Here is a 23,276-nt window from a genome sequence, read left to right on the forward strand (position 1 = left end):
TTGGCTGTATACGTTACGTCCTTTGCTACGCATCAATTCAAAATTTAAAAAAAAGAAACGTCATACATGACTAGGAGTACAGATAAAATATACTTGTCTAACGTACATAGTCTTTGTTCCCGAGTTGGCGGTCTGATCTCTTTGTAGTCTGTGCCAATCAACCTCAACGCCATTGGGTGCTTTGGAAGACTTAAGTTTGTCGTATGAAACTGTTAATGTAGAAAAACAAATATTTTATATTGTAAAGGATGGATTACCAAACATTATGGGAAAAAAATGGCTCTCTGTATTTAAACTTTATCTTTACTGTATCATATTGTGTAACATCATTCAATTCTGTAGAGATGTCTGGCCTGATAGGAATAATTTAAGACGAGAAAATGTTTTTTATTTTTCTAGAAAAAACGAAATTACCACGGACCAGGACTGTGTATTGTGGGGTTATCGAGTCATTATACCTTGTTCGCTTACTGATGAAATAATGAAATATAGTGATGATAGTGAACTATTTCTGTCCGGGGAGAAGGTTATGGCAAGGGACTACCGCAAAAATAAAAAGAAGTGGTTGCTTGGTGTTATTACAATTTTTATTGTACCCGGTGTGACTTATGAGATCGAAGTTGAGGGGCAAAGTTGGAAACGGCATACCAATCAGCTACTAAAATATAGTCAGCTTTTAGAATAGTTATATTTACTTAAACATTTATTTACTATGTGGGGGAGAGTGTAGTAACAATAAATACTATTTGTTTATGAATAGGATTAGTCTATGGCCTTTTGTGACAGTTGTCAATATTTGAAGTGTTTCAGTTTAGTTTAATGTTTCTTGCGAAATAAAAGTTCTTGTGTTTTTCATGATGACGTATTAATTAATTACCCATCCACAAAAGTACAAATACAACATCATCCACACGTAATATACAATTTCATAAGTGCTTATTACATCCTACACGGCCGCCCAGTACTTTTTGTAAGCAACCCAACTGGCTTTCCTACATAATGTTGGGTCAGCGAGCCAATGTTGTTGAATTTATTTTTGCGTCCACTCCACACAATTGATCGAAAAACTATCCCGTCTGGACACCTACTGGCGGTAATCACGCTGCTCCGCACATAAACTAACACACACAGTTCCACTAGGTACAGCCAGGGTCCAGCATCAGCTCTATCTTGGGTACTGCTCTTCCAAGTTCTCATTAAGACGTGTCAGATGACCAAAACAGCGTGTGCCTATGTTGCACCAAACCTGAGTTCCACTAGGTACAGCCAGGGTTTAGCATAAGCTCTATCTTGGGTACTAATCTCCTAAGTGCTCATCAATACGAGTCGGATGGCCAAAACAGCGTGTGCCTATGTTGCAACAAACCTGAGTTCCACTAGGTACTGCCAGGGTTCAGCATGAGTTCTATCTTGGGTACTGTTCTCCCAAGTGCTCATCATGACGAGTCGGATGTCCAAAATAGCGTGTGTCTATGTTGCATCAAACCTGATCGAGTTCCACTAGGTACAGCCAGGGTTCAGCATCAGCTGTATCTTGGGTACTACTTTCCTAAGTTCTCATCAAGACGAGTTGCATGACCAAAACAGCGTGTGCCTATGTTGTATAAAATCCGAGCACCATTAGGCACTGTCAGGGTTCAACATCAGCTATCTTGGGTACTGAAAGTACTGATTTACCCAGTGATCATCATGACGAGTCGGATATCCAAAACAGCGTGTGTCTATGTATGTTGCATCAAACCCGAGCTCCACTAGGTACTGCCAGGGTTCGGCTTCGGCTCTATCTTGGGTACTACTCTCCTAAGTGCTCATCAAGATGAGTCGGATGACCAAACCATAATGTGCCTTTGTTACACCAAACCTGAGTTCCGCTAGGTACTGCCAGGGTACTGGGTCATTTTGCTGAACTGCACGCCGACGTTTCGATTGGCGTGCAGTTCCCATACAAGTTGCAGTCGGGTTGTAGTCCGTCTGTATCGGCCCTAAGTCACTGATTGAAGTTTGATTTAATTATGCTTATCTTTATTTATAATTTTAGCAGTTCCAAGCAATAGTAACACTAAAGGCGCCATTCATTAATTACGTAAGACAATTTTTGCCAGCTTTTGACCCCCTCCCTCCCCTATGTAAGAAATAATAAGAATAGGCTGACCCCGTCCCCCTCCCACCAATATAATTTATTTTCAAAAAAATATTTTTATGAATGTTTATTTGTACCTGTACAATTTGTACAAAGGTACTTGAGCTCGTTTAAGCTAACTCTGCACCGTGTTTGATAGCATAGAGTGTGGAAGTACATATTATTTTAAAGGTCATAATTTCATAGAAATTAAAAAAAAATCGCATCTTTGTGATCTTACTTAAGAACTATGAAAACCCCCTCCCACTCCCTTGTAAGAAAAAATAAGATATGTTCGACCCCCCTCCACCCCAAAATCGTCTTACGTAATAAATTAATGGCGCCAAAACTGTATCTCGAACTGAAAATACCCGATTTAAGTTTGCTAAAACAACATGACTGATCATCACATCGTCAGCGTCACAAAACATACGAGTAAATTGACCTCCGCAGTAAATATACAGCAAGATTGATTGTTCTAGTAGGTATTCACAAAAACTTAATTGCTAAAATGGGAATCAAACCAAGTGAAGCGAGGTGGGTTGAATCCAAAATTGTACCCACTTTGGTATTCATCGTTGTTAATGGCGTAAGCGCCATCGACATTATTGAACTTGAAAACACCACATAGGTATCGTATTGTCTGAATACCCACAACACAAGCCTTCTTACTTAGTCAATTTGTATAAGAATGTCCAATATTTATTTATTTATTTATTACTAACGCCATCTGTTAGAGAAAGAAATAATTAACATTAGCACGAATGTTAATTCATCATTTTGCCAACAGATGGCGCTAGTAGTAATACAAAGTGTTATTACTTTATTTTATATTTTTAGGTTTATAAAATGATATTTTTATGTTTGATAACACATCTAGACATGAATTTAAATTACTATGTTAAATTTCAAACCTAACAGTGCAGTAGTTTTTCCGTAAAGTGTACCACAAGAATGCATAGTTCGTCGATTAGTGATAGGGCTCGCTTCGCTCGCCCTAATTATCGCTCCGTCTGTGACGGGTTTTAGGGTCTAACAAATGGCAAGTACTTTCTTATGTAGTAAATAGGTTTGTCTAGACTTGCCACGTGCCCAAGCACAGGCATGTGACCTAATGTTAGTAATTACATCGGGTTCAATTAGAACAAAAGTAGGCTACCGTAATTTGCTGAGAGTAACATTATTCACTCATCAATGCAACGATGTAGGTACATTATGTAAGTCGACGTAAAGACTTAAGCCTAATGTACTTTTTAGGGTCCGTACCCAAAGGGTAAAAACGTGATCCGCTGTCCGTCTGTCTTGTCTATCTGTCACCACTCACCAGGCTGTAGAGTCTGTGCGGAAAGAGAAGAGTCGAGGAATGTATTAGTTCTCTAACATTTCACGACTCTTCTCTTTCCGCACAGACTTTATCTCATGAACCATGATAGCTATTTTTTTTTTTTTTAACCATGACAGCTATACATTTGAAATTTTCACAGAATGATGTATTTCTGTTGCCGCAATAACAGCAAATACTAAAAACAGAATATAATAAATATTTGAGCGGGGCTCCCATACAACAAACGTGATTTTTTTGCCGTTTATTGCGTAATGGTACGGAACCCTTCGTGCGCGAGCCCGACTCGCACTTGGCCGGTTTTAGTTTTTTAGGGTTCAGTACCCAAAGGGTAAAAACGGGACCCTATTACTAAGACTCCCACTGTCCGTCTGTCCGTCCTTCTGTCACCAGGCTGTATCTCATGAACCGCGATAGCTAGACAGTTGAAATTTTCACAGATGATGTATTTCTGTTGCCGCTATAACAACAAATACTAAAAAGCACGGAACCCTCGGTGGGCGAGTCCGACTCGCACTTGTCCGGTTTTTTGTTATTACTCTCCTTTATGAAAATATATTTTTCTCAGAACTGCGTCACTCAAATACTAGTCACGCCTAAACGAAGATAGGTACAGTCAGCAGCAGAAGTTGCTAAGCGGGTGAGGTATTCAAAATTATATTGACACGCTCTTATTCTTTTAACAATAAAGTCGTGTAAAGATCATTTTGAACACCTCGTCCGCTTAGCAACTTCTGCTCCTGACTGTATGTGCCATTTTCAATCTAAAGGATACTTATTGTCAGTTGTCAATAAGACGCTATTTTGATGTAGGTTTAACCTTATCTACGTCACGTATTCCAGTTAATTTTGGATTATAGTTGAGTGGTTTAGGGTCCCTGAATAAACCAAAAATATTACAGAGCTATATTTTGCGAAATGCCCCCATAATTGACGGACTGATCAACGCCACTCAGCAGTGGACTACGAAATTATACATATAGATGGTCAAGCAAATCTTGTCAATAGAAAAAGGCGCGAAATTCAAATTTTCTATTTCATTTCATTTATTCAAGATACATAATAAACTTACAGTAAAGTCACCAAATCGTTTACATGTTAATTCTTAATTCTAACACAAAATAAAAATGACAAAAAATGTGATACATAACTACAAACGTCAGTGTAAAAAAAAATCAAATATAATTTAAAACTAATAAAAAATTCAAAAAAAAAAAAAATTAGATACAAATTTATACACACAAAAATCATCAGGGAAATAGAGCATTTAAAATTTGGTAACATTTTCTGCGAAATCCACCAGCACTATCCGCAAATATATCGATATCATGACCCTCAACAGCCATCATATTTAGTAACGCCAGTGCCCTAGCCGTGGGCGCGTTATCAGCTTGCCGGGTGCGCGCGCGCAGCCACGCGTACAAGCGGCGGCGGCGCCGCGGCGGCATCTCCAGCTCAGGCAACCCTCGCCACGCAGGCACGTGCAAGCCCATTCGCTCCAGCACAGACGAATTGTTTATCCTATTGTTAATGATGCCATAATAGTGCTCCATTAACAACATTTTCCGCCTCAGTTCGAGAGTGTCAAGGCCTACCATCCCCGATACGAAAAGGGAGGGATATAGATAAGGGTAGTAACCAAAACACTTGCTATATAAATACCTTGCGAATTTCTTTTGTATTTTTTCAATCATAGTGATATACTTTGATTCATATGGGTCCCATGTAATAGCTCCGAATTCTAGTTTACTACGTACATATGCGTTAAATAGCATCAGCGCTACCCTAACAGATAAGTCATCCTAATAATAAAACCTAAAGTTTTAGACGCACTTTTACAGATGGTCATAATATGCTTACGGAAATTAAGTTGTACATCTAAAGTAAGCCCCAGATCGCGGATTTCATGAACTCGCTCAAGCTGGACCCCTTGGAGAACATAAGTAGAAGTAATGGGTGATTTGACTCTAGAAAACGTCATGACTTTGCATTTGGAAACATTGAAGTGCAGATTGTTTTTGACGCTCCACTCAGCAACGGCATCAATATCACTTTGGAGTTTAATGCAATCCTCGCTGTGTCCTACCTCTAAGCAAAGCTTCAAGTCATCCGCATACATGAGGCAAGTAGCCGCTCTTACAACGCTTGGCAAATCGTTAATCATGATGAGAAACTGGGTAGGTCCCAGTGTACTACCTTGGCTTACTCCTGACCTTGTATAGTATGGTTTTGACTGGAACCCACCGAGCCTCACGTACTGACTACGATCGCGCAAGTAGTCTGCAAAAAAGTGAATAAGCTTAGGCATGAATCCGAGCTTTGCAAATTTTTGCAACAATAGATCATTGTCCACTAGATCGAAAGCCTTCTTAAAATCGAAGTATGCCACATCAATCTGTCGACAACGATCCATTGCTGATGCCGCACAGTCCACAAAACATACGTGATTGGTAGTTGTAGATCTACCGCTACGAAAACCATGCTGAGCCTCATCGAGACTAGAAGAAATCTGTTGATTAATGCGCACATCTATGATAGTTTCAAATATTTTACCAAATACTGAGAGTATTGCAATAGGTCTGTATTGTGTAATATCCGAGCCGGCGCAGCCCTTTGGCACAGGGGTCACTCTAGAGATTTTCCAACACCGAGGATACCTAGCTTGCTTCAGAGCCAAGTTAAATATGTAGAGTAGTGGTCTCTCAAGAACAGATACACAGTCTTTGGCAATAAAAGGTGGGATACCGTCAGGCCCCGCTGCCGAGCGCGGTTTGAGTTTGCTAGTTGCTCTCCTTATCTCCCTCGCACTTACATCATCAACCACAACACAGGTCGCGTTAGCGTCGGCGCATCGTGCGGCCGCTTCCGCGTTCAGTTGCGGTACTCTGTTTTGGAAAACGTAGCCAAAGTACTCAGCGAAGGCATCAGCGGCCGCCTGTCCCTTAACAGCCCCATCTTTGTAATATAATTCACTACATGATTGTCTATCTTTACGCTTATTTTTGACGAAATCCCAGAACTTTGCTGGTTCATTACATATATTGTTTTCAATATTGCGAATATATTCTCTATACGCTGAGTCAATAAGTGTTTTGGCACGTCCCCTATAGTATTTAAAAAGTTCTTTATTAAATTCCAAACCAAGTTGTTTATATTTTTTTAAATGAAAGTACTTATCCTTTATAGTTTTAATTATCTCAGGAGTGTACCAACATGGATAATTGTATCGGCTATTATGAGTGCTGTTTGGCTTTTTCAGAGGCACGCATTGCGAAATGCATTCATTTAGTTTCAAGTAGAACACCTCCGTAGCCAAGTCTACATTATTAGAATTCATTACATCAGTCCAATCTATAGCTGCTATATTCGTATAAAGTTGTCCTAGGTCAGCTTTGCGATAGTTCCGTTCTAGTTGTACTAAGTGACCGGGCGAGGAGTGTGGGATCGGCGGCGGCGGCGGACAGCCCCGCGGTAGCGCGACCGTCACCTCGAGCGGCGGGTGATACGCGTCCGCCGGCACCAGCGGCTCCGCCTCGCCAGACACGCTAACTCTCTCCGGTCGCAGCCCGCTTAACACAAGATCCAATAAACCTCCATACTCATTACAAATAGTATTATGTTGGTGGAATTCGCAGAATTCTAAAAAGATTGAAAATTGCTCTTTAACATTTGCACTACATGAGTTGAGGTTAAAATCTCCAATTAGTATAAAGTCAAGTTCAGAATATTTACCCACAGCGTTTTCAAGGTACGTTAAAACATTTATGTATTGGGCATCGCTATAATTTGGCGGCAAGTACACCACCTATAAGACGATCCCTTCGCGTCTACGTTTTCCGCCGCAAATTTGCCGCCTTTTTCTACTGACAAGATCTGCTTGACCAATTCACAAGACGTTTTAACGGTGACATACTTACGGTTTTGTGCAATCGACCTTGGTGAAGCTTGACGAATAAACAAACAAAAAAATGAATGTTATAATCGTCCGCATTACACTACAGTGGACTTAAAACACCCGTCTAGCTGTACAAATCTCTAATTTAATCAACTCCAGTGTATACGGATAGCTGGGTCTCGGGTAGTATTATAATCGCTTACAGAGCACGGGCGAGACAAAGGCTCCCATTTAAATCTACATTCCGATATACAAAATGATGTCATTTAAAGTGTCATTCTATGGAACTTGCTATGTAAACAAAAGTCACTAGTAAATTCATCATTCAGCATCATTCAGAGACAATTTCAATGTGGCGGTTTGTTTGCATAGTTAGCTCCATAAAATGATACTTTAGTTAATCATTCGCGCATGGTTTTCTGAAAAGTAAAGTTTATTTTATAATTTACAAATAGAGTCAGACCAAGATAGCTGTGCAGCGATTATTAAAGCACAGACGTGCGAGTGTTATTTTAAACGTCAAAATTCTATGAAGTTATCTATCTATCTATCTATCTAATCTAATACCTTTAAACGAGCAATTCTTGTTTATTAATATATATATATTGCGGGGATATCGGAAACGGCTCTAACGATTTCGATGAAATTTGCTATATGGGGGTTTTCGGGGGCGATAAATCAATCTAGCTAGGTCTTATCTCTGGGAAAACGCGCATTTTTGAGGTTTTATATGTTTTCCGAGCAAAGCTCGGTCTCCCAGATATTGACTTTTAAATAATAGTACTTGCCCGTCTGGACTATAAAAATCGCCTCACAGTTATCTTGGTCTGATGACTCTAGTAGTGTGACTATATATAAAACACAAAAAAAAAGTTGATTTGTTCCCCAGTTGTAAAATGGCTCTTCCTTATACTGTGCCCGCACTCTTGCTACATTGGGAATATGTTTTAGTCCGGCGGTAAGCCGGACGGATGGTCGCCCTAGTTCAGGATACGCGGATAATCCGGTTAAGACCTGGACGTGTGTGCACTATACGTCGAGCTTTTATTAGGAACAATGAAATATTATGAGGATTTAGTGACCATATTTTCAGTTTTAGGAATTTTAACCCTTTTCTTGGCAATTAAGTATGATCTGAATTGGAATAAATGGTTCGATTTATAACCCCCGACGCAAAAAGAGGAGTGTACGGCGGAGTATCGCTAAAGGGACCCACTGATTAACAGTCCGCCGGATGGTATGTATCTGCCTGTCAGTTGTTCGGAACTGTCAACTTTTTGTTCTAACTGACAGGCCGATTCCTGCAGACTGTTAATCAGTGGGCCCCTTAAGTAACAAATTTTAAATATTAATTCTGAACTTAGCTACTAGAACTAAATCTGGAGTAAAAACTCCCACTTCCAATTGTAGCGTGCACTCTGGTCCCTTATGACAGTTATGACACTTATGACACTATCGGCGCGATTCGGGAAATGAATTAGAGATTCACCATTGTCGGCTGAATATTGGAGCGGCGGTAATAATAGCGTAAGCGCCAGCCGCCATAACGTACCTTTTGCCGTGGAACGTAACATATCTTTACTATTTCATATCTAGTGAATCTCTAATTCATTTCCCGAATCGCGCTGCACGCTGTATTAGTAGGGTCTATAGTGTTATGTGGCTGCGGTTTTCTGTAAGGACCCTTCCCAACCGTATCAAGAAAGAATAGAATAGAATCAGGGTTCGGAACCGGTTTTTACTTCATGCAAAAAATACCGGTATCTTTTTCGTTCTTTGGTTTATTATTTAATTTTGAATGGGACAATCTAATAATACGAAATTGTTACCTAAATAAATGATTCAGTCCTACATAAAGAGCATAAAATAGTTACAAATATTGGGCTATTACAGGGTTTAAAAAAAAAACGCTTCGGAGCCCTGTCTGGAATTCTATTCCAGGTCTTATTCTAGAATAGTCTAGAATATTTCTTATAGTTGCTTTACCCCGGTTGACCTTAGGTGCTTTGTTTTTTTTTTAATGCTGACTAAACACGCTACACTACCTACCTCACGTGAGCATAACTAAAGACGTTTTATTCCTTCTTTTGTAATTGTTAAGTATATTTCCAATAAAAACCATCACGCTAGTTAATGACACGAACCATTAGCTAGATGAAGCTAAATGAATGGATACGGAGTTAGCAAAATGTGTGACACTTTTTGGCGAGTACAGGGTACTTCGGTAGCGAAACGCGCAGAATTTGGTTTTGGTTGTTACCAGGGGGACTACCGCGAACACCGAAGTTCGCAAATTGCGGGCATCTCTTTCTCTTTTACTCCTATTAAAGCGTCATTAGAGTGACAGATAAAGATGCCCGCAATTTGCGAACTTCGGTTTTGGGGTTATAGCCCTGACGATACACCATTAATCAATATTTTGTAACTAAATATATTCTGACGTTTTATTTAAAGGAGCCTTGATAAGTCTTAAACGAAATTTATACTAATTTTTCCGTGTATTTTAGTAAATCTAGTTTTATGACGGTTCTTAAATTTGACAACAGGAAAATTATATTGCATCTGTTGCCGGCTGTACACACTCGTCGAGACACCCCGAGACAGGCCGAGAACGAGTGTGTACATACTGAGTGTTCTACGTGTTGCATCCCTGTCACACTAACGCACGAATTTACAAATGCGACAGAGAGGCAACACGTCGAACGTGGTTCGCGGTAGACCCACTGCTCCCTTCTCGTCTCGCTCTTACTCGTCTCGTCTCGCCGTTCTCTGATTAGGTAGGAACGGTAACGAGACTCTTGGCGAGAGGCTCTCAACGAGTGTGTACAGCCCGCATGTGATGTATTGTATCTATTTATATTGTGGTTTAGCAGTACATTAATTCCATTCGATATGGTGCTTAGATGAGTCAGGAAAATACCTGGTGTCCTAAGAAATACCGGTGACGATTATGGGTGATATTATATGGTGTAGGGCAAACCTTGGCTTATCGGTGATACTTGGTAATTCGGTGATAATGCGTTGTTATCTTTCGCTGAGCTTACAATGCTGAAATGTAAGCAATTAAATCGCTGCCAACCCGATTGCAAGCATCAAAACTGACAGCTGCCAACGATTTTATAGCTCGCATTTCCTCATGGTGAGAACTGTGTAAGATTATAACGGAGTATCACCGAATTACCAAGTATCACCGATAAGCCAAGGTTTGCCCTATCTATGGTAAGTTTAGGTAAATGTTTGGCCCATTTTTTGTTTGTTTATTCGTCATTCGTCGGTTGCACAAAACCGTATATCACCGTTAAAACGTCTTGTAAATGTTATTGTATGGAACATTTCGTAGTTCACTGCTGAGTGGCGTTGATCAGTCCGTCAATTATGGGGGCATTTCGCAAAATATATCTAGCTCTGTATTTTTGGTTTCTAGTTGTTGGTAAAAATAAGTAATTTTATGACAATAATCAAAGCCCGTCACGATCTTAATTCATTTAAAATTCGAGTGGGATTGCCTTCACAATCTATCGCTACAAGAATAAGGGGCTGTCCATAAATTACGTCATCGATTTTTGACGATTTTTGACCCCCCCCCCCATAAAAATTAAAATCATGCTTCAAATGACCCCATTTCCTCTCACTTCATGCTACCGTCATCCGATGTCCAGACCCCCCCCCCCCCTAATTTGAAATGACGTAATTTATGAATAGCCCCTAAGGCTTGCCCAAATATTTTTAATTCAAAATTCTTTTTTGACTTGGCCTTTTTGAGGCCGAGGCCCTTTTGGCTGTCCGATCTTCACCCATCCTTTCGAGATGCTAAACAAAAATGGTATTTGTCTTTGAAGCACCGCCCCACTCTAAAACACCATATTATTATGACATATTGCTATGGATGGAGTAAATAAAATAAACTATTGACGGGGATCCCACTGGAAATTAGAATCTAAAGTTATACCAAGAAAAACTGTACTATCAACTAATTCCAATTCCTCATCCTTCACAATGACACTTGTAGTCTGTTCGAGATCCTGAAAACGGTGAAAAATAAAGAGAATACTCCTAAAAATACGTGTGATACCTCATTAGATTCGTCATGATGCCTAGAAAAATGTGTTCGAAGCGTGTATTAGCACACAAAAAATATCAAAAGTTATAAACAAAATAGGGGGGGAAAAAGTAGTTATGTTTTATTTCCCCAATATCTCAAAAAGTATCAATGTTTAAGAAACCAAAATTGATATTATAAAAGAAGAGAATATTTCAAATAAAACACTCCATACTTGCAGAACTGTATCTCCATTATTTATACTTTTAGGGTTCCGTACCTCAAAAGGAAAAAACGGAACCCTTATAGGATCACTCGTGCGTCTGTCTGTCTGTCTGTCTGTCTGTCTGTCTGTCTGTCCGTCTGTCACAGCCGATTTTCTCCGGAACTACTGGACCAATCAAGTTGAAATTTGGTACACATATGTAAGTTTGTGACCCAAATACGGACATGTAACGTAAACAAATGAATTTTAAACATGGGGGCCACTTTTGGGGGGTAAATGAAAAAATGAAAAAAAGTAATTTTTCAAACTATATCATGTTACATATCAAATGAAAGAGCTTATTGTAAGGATCTCAAATATATTTTTTTTATAATTTTCGAGTAAACAGTTTAGAAGTTATTCAAGAAAATAGACAAAAAATGACCATTCCCCCCCCCTTATCTCCGAAACTACTAAGTCTTAAATTTAAAAAAAAATACATAAAATAGGTCTATACCTATAGATGACAGGAAAACCTATTATAAATGTACAGTCAAGCGTGAGTCGGACTTAATTACAGTTTTTGATCCGACCCCTACGGATTTTTTAAAGATTTCACTCACGTTTCACATAAAAAATACATTGTTAACAGTGCCGGATTACTTAGAGTAGTAGTTTTCTTAGAGTAATTGGTGATAATTTTCTGATAAGATAATCATTTTAAATATTTAACGGTCTTACCTACTTACGAGTAATTGTAAGGTCAAATTAAAAATAATGTTTAAAAAAAATGTTAAATTGAGAGCTAGCTTAAAGTTTTTTGTACTCGTCGACTTTAATGGTTGAATTAATAAAGACTTTGTAACCAATAAGCAAAACAAGCACGTGCTTACGGCACCACGTTCAGGGAGGGCACCAAAATGCCAGGTTGAAAAAGGTGAACAAATTTTAAAATTAGGGACAGACACATCGTTTTTACCACACGATTTTCTTAGCTGTCCAAAAGCTAATTTGCAATAATAATGGCGCGTAATTCTTTGGGAAACAATCGGTAGCAGTAGAAGAGTCGTGATTACATGCATAGATTCGATTTCAACCCACTCTTTTGCGGTTCGGCGTTAGGTCTTATGCGAGGCCTTCTGCCTTACGGCAAAGTTGATCTTCTGCCTTAATTTCACTTGGGCGTGGATCCAAATCCAAGCTTTCCTCTTTCGCAGCTGGGCCTACTGCCTTTCTCACACTTCGCCAATTCAATTCCAAGCTCTCTGCTTTCTTGCATATTTTATGCATGAAAACAACCTCGCTGAGACCCTTAAATATCGAGCCCTATGCGAAGCTAGGCTGATAGAAAACTGTCCCATCCCTTCTCTGTATGAAATCCTGGATTCGCGCCTGGTTGGGACTAAAACTAAAATTGCGTTTTTATATCGAAAAGTTTTCGCGCTCGCTTCGCTCGCGTTTTCAATTACTTTATAAGGTATGATAAAGGTGACATTCGGGTGGCGACTGCAGCAACATTACTCTGTTGCAACGTTACTGCTGCAGTACTGTCAACTTCCGTGATAAAATGATGTGACTGATTTCCATACTAAAAGTAAAAATGTACAACTGTTTATCATATTGCGTTTTTATAACGAAAAATTTCCGCGCTCGCTTCGCTCGCGTTTCTATTACTTTCTACGCTATGATAAAGGTGACATTCGGGTGGCGACTGCAACAGCATTAGGTATTACTCTGTTGCAACATTACTGCTGCGGCACTGTCAATTTTCGTGATAAAATGATGTGACTGATTTCCATTCTCAGCTGTAATGCGGCAATGAACTTCTCTCAATTTACCAAAAAATCAATGTAATCTTGATGACCCTAGGGAGAGGGGGCACCTAGAAATGCTTAGGGCATCAAAATATCTTAATCCGGCACTGATTGTTAAAAATTGTGTAATATACGGAACCCTTGGAACGCGAGTCCGACTCGCACTTGGCCGGTTTTTTATTCAAGACTGAACACAGCCCTCCGCGCCTCATTTTCGGGAAACGCGCGTGGCGTGAAAAAGCGATTACGTAACATTAAATATAATTTTAAAGGTATTAAATATTCATTGAAAAATTTAAACAAAATATGGTGTATTTAGAACATGTCAACAAATGTAATAGTTGTAGAAATCGCTCCTTGAGAAACACAGTGTCATTAAGCGAAAAACGTGTTTTTTGGGTACAGAGCTTTAAAATTTTCGAAATCTTCAAACGTCTAAAACTGCCGTACTAGTGATAAAAGAAAGAGTTTTTTGCTATATTTTGTTAGATTTTAAACTAATCTTGTGAGTCATTTGAGTAAACTGTGTTTTTTTTGTTTAATTTCTAAGATAATTCAATTAAAAGAAAATTGTAATGTCACTATTCCGTTTAGTTTTGCTTAATGTCACATGACGACTTCGCAATATTGATTCAATTTATGGAACAGTGACACTATATCCAGTTATTTGATATAACTTAACGTTTATTTCAAAGAAAAAGCGGAATTAGAATCATTTTACATGGATGTTAATTAATATTTACTAAAGTAAGCGACTTTCAGTCTTAAAAAATTACCAAATAAGACTAGTTTTTCTTTAAAACTAGAGTATTCTTAGCTTGTTTTGTTTGGCTATATTTTTACGATCAAAAATTACCAAAGTAAATAAACAAAGGGGAGGATAATAATTGGGGGATGCGATGTAAGGGGCCCGAATGTCATATAACGGACCCCAGACCAGCCTCTCCTGCACGTGGTCACCCTGTGGAATACCAAACAAGCCTCTGGCGATCCACCAACCCGCACTGAACCAGCATGGTGGGCTTATGGCCCAATCTCATTTGACATGTACGACTTCTCGTTACGGCGCTAAGTACCCTGTAAAAGTGGTGCTAAGAATCCCCGGGCGTAAGATACCCACGTCATCATCATCCTGCTAGGCCTTGTTCTCATTTACTTGGGGTCGGCCTTCCCTGTTCTTTTCCACCATCCTGCACGATTGAGTGCAACGTCGGCGTCTATATTGAGGTCTTTCAGGTTTCGCTGAACCGTCGTCAGCCAGGTGGCAGGTGGTCTTCGACGTCCTCGCTTCGTCGTTGAAATATCGAGCGCTACCTTAACCATGTAGTCTACAGGACGCCTCTGTACATGACCGTACCACCTCAGACGTTTTTCCGTTAGCTTTTCTGTTATTGGCGCTACTTTGAAACTACCCGGCGGAAGATACCCACACGCTTTGTCGTCAAAAAGAAGTGGCAGGACAACATTGTCGGATTATCAAATTACTCCGACAAGGTGGCTGTGTTGACGTTAAGCATATCCCAAATCCCAAAGCTATATACCTACCTTAACCGCAATCAAAGCCTACGCATCAACATCTACACATTGCGATGATAAGATTGAAGAGTATTACGAGATTATGACCCTCTAAATAAATCTACTGATGAAAAGCAGGAAACATGGACCATTGTCCTTGGTGAAGTCAGATCAAGCACACATACATAGTTGGACCACATATGGCCTTGGCAGCAGAAACGACCGTAGTTCTAGGTCTATTCCATTTGCCTTTGGTCGAAACATGAACGTAGATAAGTAATTCCTTCTTTCTCAAAAAAATTTCAAAGTCGCTGGACCTGGACTTCGCCTGGCGGAATACGACACACGAAATTGACTACTTATATAATAATATTTTCATCTGACAAAAGTTTAATTAGATATTTATTTATGTAGGTATTAGGTACATCAATAGGTTTAAATTTAGTTCCGATCACAGACCCGCGAGAGCAAAAATAAAGTTTAAGACTTAAATCCACCGTAAGCAATTAATTCATAAATAGGCAAAACACCTAAACAGAAACACACTCTTATTTGTAACCACGATCAGTTTAACTTAGAATTACGAAGTAATTTTGACACCTTACAAGAAGAGATACCACAAATACACATTCAGAAGTTCAAATTCAAAATAACAACATTATAAATACTTTAGAAACAGCCAGTAGCAAAATTAAACCAACCCGGAAAAACAACAAAAAACTCACAAGCGACACATTACGGTATTAGAACTAGCTCTTCGGAAGGAGGTACGAATTCTTCATCATCATAAGTATTAACTTTATTAAAATAGCTTTAAACTTTTTTGTCATTCAAGACACATTGAGACATTTTCTACTGTAAGAGAACAATCGTTTTATGGGTAATTAATAGGTAAGTACCTACCTAGTGATAATAATAATTAATGTGTGTTTTGTGTCACCTTGTCAGTAATAAAATTGGAACATAACAGACATCACAAAAATAACTTGCTAATTTTGATGAATGAAAAAGTATCACACAACACATCAATAATATTATATTATAATTAATAAATATGGGAATCTTACACATACCAACCTAGTTCCACAGTTAGATCAATAGGGCTCGTAATGTGGCTATATCTATCTAATTATAAATAGTCGTCTAGTAGGTACCCATAATACAACTCTATTATGAACCTTATAGAAAAAATACAATACAGTGACATTAAACAACGAGTGACATTCATTAACCACACCGTTATAAGCGTTCTGTACCAGTTGTAGTGGCTTTAAGCTTAAAACGACATTTTTCACTTAAGCATGCCAACTGTCGCTATGGTAAACTAAGCTAGCATATTGACACTACACAGATAATGACGATCGACCTGCTAAAACTTCTGTCAGCTTCTTAAAATCACAATGTCACTTAAAGTAAAAGAACAGTACGTTTTTATTTTTAGTCAGCATTATGGCTTTAAGTTTTAAGCAAAACCGTCATTAAAGGTATAATGTCACTTTACTTATTTCAAAACGTTATTCTATTCTATTAAATTCAAAAGTACAAGTGTCCTTAAAGGGAAAAGTACGATATTGCTTTAAATTGAGTTTTGATTTTGATACCATATTATAAGTTTAAAGTGACATAGTACGTTTAGATACACTATTTCTTATGTAAATTGACGTACTTACCATTGAATCTCATAGAAAACCGTCACTAAGCAAAAAAATACAATTTACTTCCCTTTAATGACATTGTTCCTATGAGACAGGCACCTATTCCCTCTATTCGCCATAACGACATTAGCGCCCTCTGGCGGTTCTAATAGAGCTAGGGCGATAGGTGTCTTCGTATTGCGTGCGTTACGATCATACGAGCTAGATGGCGTTATTAACTCAAAAACCCCATTTTTTGGATAATGACGTTATGTTTCTCAAGGAGCGAAATGTATCTTAAAGTTATTTTTTCAACAAGTTAGGCAATTGTTAATGAACAAAATTTTCTCGAAATTCCTTCTTCATTGAAAACGAAAAAAAAATTGTATAAATAACTATTGTAAAATTTCGTCGCTTTCTAGAGCCTTTCTCATGTACATGCTTAATAAGATCACGTTATAAAATTCTGAACAAAAGAATAGTTTGGTTATAATATTGTTTTATATTTTACAATTTTACCTTGATTTTTCGTTTTTCGACAATTTTCTATGTTATTCTAAAACTTATTTTAAGTAAAGTATTAACTTTATTAAAACTTTTATAATGTGATCTTATTAAGATTATAAGAGAGAACTTATTAAGAGAAGACCTCTAGAAAGCGACAACATTTTAAAATAGTTATTTATACATTTTTTTTTCGTTTTAAATAAAGAAGGAATTTCGACAAAATTTTGTTCATTAACAATTGCCTAACTTGTTGAAAAAATAACCTTAAGATAAATTTCTACAAGTATTACATTTGTTGACATGTTCCAAATACAACATATTTTTTTTAAATTTTCAATCAATATTTAATATCTTTAAAATTAGATTTAATGTTACGTAATCGTTTTTTCACGCCACGCGGGTTTCTCGAAAATGAGGCGCGGAGGGCTGTGTTCAGCGTTGAATAAAAAGTGGAGTAAATAATAGAAGAGGGATAAATAATGGAGATACAGTTCTGTGAGTATGGAATGTTTGATTGGAAATATCCTCCTCTTTTATAATATTAATTTTGGTTTCTTAAATATTAATACTTTCTGAGATATTAGGGAAATAAAAAAAATCTACGTTTTTCCCCCTTTTTTTGTTTATATCTTTTGATATTTTTTGTGTGCTAATACACGCTTCGAATACATTTTTCTAGACATCATTACGAATCTAATGAGGTAACACACGTATTTTTAGGAGTATTATCTCTATTTTTCACTGTTTTCCGTTTCTCGAACAGACTATTGTTTCCATACTTGTAACGAGATAATATTTACCGATAATCAGCTAAGTGTATTGCTCTAAACTAGTAACTTCAGATATATTATCTGAAATCCCTTAGAGACGTGTGAGAATGTGCATAATATCGTTATCTTATGTCTCATATCGACTGCGCAGAAATATCGACATTTTCAAATGTCAATTTACCTACATACCAAAGCCAATGTTTGTACATTTGGTTTTCCCGTTCCATTTTCTCAAAGAGTACCTACAGTCGCCATCAGATATATAGGAGCGGCCAAGGTGCTCACAAATATCTGAACACGACTCTAATGTCAAGGCGCTAGAGTGCGTGTTCAGATATTTTTGAGCATCGCGATCGCTTTGATGTATCTGATGACGACTGTACGTTGTGATACTAATCTAAGTATACGATTTCGAAGATTTTAGTTAAAGGTAACTAATAAGAATTGCGGCAGCGGGAGATGGACTATTAATCATCATCATCCTCCTAGCGTTTGTCACGTACTGTGACGGGGTCCGCTTTCCTACTTTTCTCCTTCGACTTCGCTCTATCTTGGACATCGGTTTCCGCTAGCCCACATGACAGGCGTTTAGATCTTTGGAGATGACGTTACGCCACCGCTGCCTTGGTTTGCCCCTCCTGTTTGAGATGTTGTTGTGTTGGAGATGGACTATTAATGATAGCGGGATATTGTTTTCCGTGACGGCGATAGTTGTTCATGAAATAAAACTATTTAAACTGATTATATCGCGTATAATAAATTTGAAACACATCCCGACACTTTCGAACACTTTACAGTAGCAGGCGTGGTTCACTCCGCGATTTCGTTGCACACAGGTAGCTAAAAGTACATCCGTTCCACACCAATTTTGGTGGCTAGCCATAAGCCGCGCGTGGCGCTGTCGCCACCTAGCGGCCATATCTGTGCTGATCGTAACAGACCCGTTTTGTTAGAGAGTGAGTCTTCTGTACCTAGTACTATTATTTATTCTGTGACGGTAGGTATTCGTGGACTTCGTGGTCAACGGATCTTATTCTTCCTCGCGGCATTTTGCCACTGCTCATGGGAGCTTGGGGTCAGCTTAACAACTAATTCCAAGAATTGACGTAGGCACTAGTTTTAACGAAAGCGACTGCCATCTGACCTTCCAACCCAGAAGGGAAACTAAGCCTTATATTGGGCTTAGTCCGGTTTCCTCACGATGTTTTCCATCACCGAAAAGCAACTAGTAAATATCAAATGATATTGCGTACATAAGTTCCGAAAAACTCATTGGTTCGACCCGGGGTTTGAACACGCGACCTCCGGATTGAAAGTCGCACGCTCTTACCGCTAGGCCACCAGCGCTTCGCATTCGTGGTCAACGGATATTATTAAATATTCAACTCTATAAAAATTACAATGAACAAGACCACCTACATACAGAAATAATGAACAAAAATATGCAAAATTTGACTCATAAGGCTGCGTTTCCACCAGAGATGTGCGAGGATGTGTAGCAAGGGATGTGTTTGTTAGGGACCAATAGATTTTTTTCCACTGGATCTATGCTGAGCGAGGATAAGTAAATCAAGTGATTCTATGGGCTGCACACTAGCGTCTGTTGAGCGTTGGCATCTAGTCAGCGCTATGGAAAATGGCGTCGCTGCGCAGTTGCGCCAACGCTGCGTCGAGCAGCAGCCATAGAGGTGACTTGACGCCAACGCTCGGGAGACGCTAGTGTGGGGTGGTCCTTAATAAACATTAAACACATCCCTCTCTACGCATCCTCGCACATCTCTGGTGGGAACGCAGCCTAAAGCTTATTATAGGTATGTATATGTAAGGTAACCACAGCGGCGCTCTGTCTAGATCAGTGCAAAGCCAAGACGTGATCGTTCATTACTCTAAGTAGGAAATCGTTTGATTGTCTGTCTGCAGAAAATGCTCCTACGAGTACGCGTAGGATGACTCACGTTCTCATGTGTATGTGTTAACCCTTTTCCGGATACGGGACCATATATAGCGGATATGATATTGAACTCTATTGACAGCTATTAAAGTTCAAATTTAAACAAATATTTTTTTATTACAGTAAGGGGTAAGTTAAATACAGAATTAATTCGGTAGACATACTTAATTCACAAAGTATTTGACCACTTTGGGTGTAACAATCTATTTGATTAAGATGATTTGTGGCTTTCCATGAGGGAAGGGTCCTTATACACATAGAGCGTAAGGACTTTTTGGGTATGGAACGCCACATTTGGTTAATTATCAATTTGCTCGGTATAAAGTCAATAACATTTACATTTCACGTTTACATTTCATGACGAATGGAAACCCCAGTGATGTATTAATTTAATAATAAAATTATCTAAAAAAGGTATTGGGGAGTTCCCGTGGACAGGTTTTTAGGATAAAACACTAAGCTATGTTTTCATCTACCAATTAAGTACTAAAATTATAATTTGATTGGTCAATCTTATAGTTCTTATACCAAATTTGTCTGGGTTTGTACATATAGTCTGTTTTTTTAGAGTTCTGTAACTTCCGTAGTATTAGATGTTGAGGATATCTCAAACGATCTTTTAGTTTTAGAGGTAGTTAGTTTAGCTAATGTTAGACAAGTGACAGATAGGTAGGTATGCCGCGCTTTTGAACAATAATGACATTTGATATTAGATTACGACTTGGAGGAAAAACTCAAGCTGTTGAATAAGAGTTCTGTATTGTTTTAATTAAAGATAATTCAAAAATAATAAACTGTTGTTAAGTATTTCGGTGTTTTAGTGAGTGTTTTTTTAGTAGTCAACTAGGAACCCTTAATGTTTCGCCATGTCCGCCTGTCTGTCTGTCTGTCTGTCCGTCCGAGTTCACATAAAGTTGGGATGTAATTTTTTGCTTCAACTATATGGAGTGGGAATAGGATAGGGTTTTGAAAACGAATAGGGATCTTCAACAACCATTTTTTGATAAAATACCTACATATTTTCTAAAATAATCGCTACAAAATAATTATTAAAAAATGTGTCCCTCCCATCTAACTTTTGAACCATGGGTCCAAATTTAATTAAATTAAATTAAATTTCTTTGTTTTGTTTTTTTTTAATTTTTATTTTTTTATGTTAGTACCTAACAACAGTAATAACCTAATAAAATATTTAATAATTTAGAAACAAAAGTGATTTGTTCGCTGACCCATTGCCCATTGATTGCCCATAACAGAGGACAATCTATTAGCTTATTAGCTATCATGTTTAGAATGCTGTTGGTACTCCCGCGCAATCTTTCAAAGCTTATAAAAAAATATATGTAAGTAGAGTTTAATGACAGTAAATGAAAACTATAGCGAACATGATGAAAAGCCATTATTGAGTTATTGAAAAAAGTCTTAACTTCTTGAAAAATACATACCTACGATAAAATTACGCTTATATTGTACAGAATAGGGAACTCTATCTATCCACCAAATCTTATAGAAATCTGAGAAAAAAAATCGTCCTAACATTACGATCCAAATCACACTCATAATAGAATGTCTGATTGCGTCATAGATGATCAATGACAGACACATCACAGTTAAATGTTAACGAATTGGTGAATCTAACGAGGCCGAAACGAGCGCGAGCGTGGATGCAAGGTCGCGTGCATTGTTTAGGCCCGACGCGGACTGGCGACTAATTTCCCTTCATCATTTTCCGGGCTATTGTCAATTCTATAAACCTTAAAAGGTAAAAAAAAAAACACATGAGTCGCTCATTCGGCCAATATAATATAATATGGGGGACAGATGGGTGGGTAAGGTTTATGTATGTCTTTTAATTTATTAATTATATAGGTACTTAATTTTAATAATACTTTATAAGTTTTGTTAAAAATATATAATATTATACATCCATGGAATGATGTTATTGACCGAACAACGTGATTTATTTACATTATATTAAGATCAATCTGAATATACTATTGCTAGGGCAATCAGTTTTTAGTTAATACTGTTCACTATCTATAAGGGATGTTAGCACTAGATGTACGAATGGTATGAACCATTCGTACGGATCAAATCTGAATGTAAACACAATTATAGTTAAGTACAGTCCGCTGCAGAGATAGTTGACCCCCCTTGCAAACAAAGTTTTATGCAGAGGGACAGTTATCTATACAGCTGACTGTACTATAATTATATTCAGTTAAAAATAAACAATGTAAACTTACTGCCTTATGCTACAACAGATATTAACCAAAAAACGTGCCATAATGGGCCAATTTTGAGTATTATTCGTCTTGTTATACTATTTATTCATAAAAATCTAAATAAATAAGATGTACATACTTTGCTTTGTTTCAGTACATCATCGTATCTTGTTAAAGTATGTCCTATGCATTATAAATGTTATCCGTTATGCATGTCTTGACTTCGGCCCTTTTATGACGCACAGCCGTTATTATGCCATGCATTTCTTATGGCTCCGTAAAACCGTTGGTGCGTGATCACGACCATGTTATTATCTAGATCTTAATCTAGAATTAGCATTGTATATATATTAGGTATGATTATCTTTTTAGTAGTCTACTAATAAATTGTATGGTACATACATAATTTATTGTGCACAATGAAAACATGATTAAATACAGCACTTTAACATAAAAAACTAAGCAACAGGCGAAAATTATAGTTCTTAAAATGTAACACAAGCGCATATTGCGCATATATAGATAATTATATTTTATTGGGAAATTTATGTAAACAATGTCGCTTTCAAGGCAAAAAATCCTTTTTTAAATTATGTTCAACTCTCAAGTAATGCAACCAGAAAGATCGTAAAGCATGATAGTAAATTAAAACACAGACGCTAAAAAAGTCCTCCAACGCCCGTCGGACCATAAAGCCAGTATCGTAAAAAGCTAAATGCCAATTTGCGATCGCAAGTGCGCGGCCGCACTATCGTGCATTAACTTAAGATGCCACAGGTGATACCTATGCCCATTTACCGTCCACCTACCACGTGCGGCGTCCGCGGCCGAACGGATCGAAAATCGAATGCCGGTTAAAAAAAAACAGCCAGTGATTAAGAACATCTTATAAAATAGTTTTTTTATTCTTGCCTGCCAGTGTTTATGGACTTTAAAAAAAATATTTTTTGTGTGTTTATAAATAAAATGGTGCAGTGTTTTTAAAAGGATTTCTCGAAATAAACGTAAGTTTTTTTGCTTGCTTGTCTACTCTCACTTTTGTCATTAGCATAAATAATGTTGATTTTTAAGTGATGTAAGTTGTGCATAGATTTAGCTATAAGTTATGTCAAGCGTGATCCGGTTTGCGTTGCCTAACGTTAGTGTCGCCTTGACCGGTCTTTAGCTTATGCATTCGGTTAGACCGCAAAATTATATTGCAAGCCTTTAAGTATTTCAATAAATATTATCTATGTTTTAAGCGGCTAAAATACAAGAAAA

General features: G+C 37.8%; 1 protein-coding gene and 1 long non-coding RNA gene across 3 annotated transcripts in view; one reads left to right on the forward strand and one right to left on the reverse strand.

The window, feature by feature from the left end:
• Positions 1 to 23,276, reverse strand: part of LOC134802938 (uncharacterized) — a 216,575-nt gene that overhangs the window by 88,196 nt on the left and 105,103 nt on the right. The window lies entirely within an intron of this gene.
• Positions 1 to 23,276, forward strand: part of LOC134802410 (uncharacterized) — a 204,206-nt gene that overhangs the window by 32,685 nt on the left and 148,245 nt on the right. The window contains exon 1 of one of the 2 annotated variants that reach the window (XM_063775070.1): positions 22,745 to 23,020. The exons of the other annotated variant lie outside the window; for it this stretch is intronic. The gene's annotated coding sequence lies outside the window, so the exon portion shown is untranslated. Of the gene's footprint in view, positions 1 to 22,744; positions 23,021 to 23,276 lie in introns of those variants that run through there. 2 annotated transcript variants of the gene reach the window in all.

Source organism: Cydia splendana, chromosome 2 (assembly GCF_910591565.1).
Source record: "Cydia splendana chromosome 2, ilCydSple1.2, whole genome shotgun sequence".
In the NCBI taxonomy this organism is placed as follows: Eukaryota; Metazoa; Arthropoda; class Insecta; order Lepidoptera; family Tortricidae; genus Cydia; species Cydia splendana.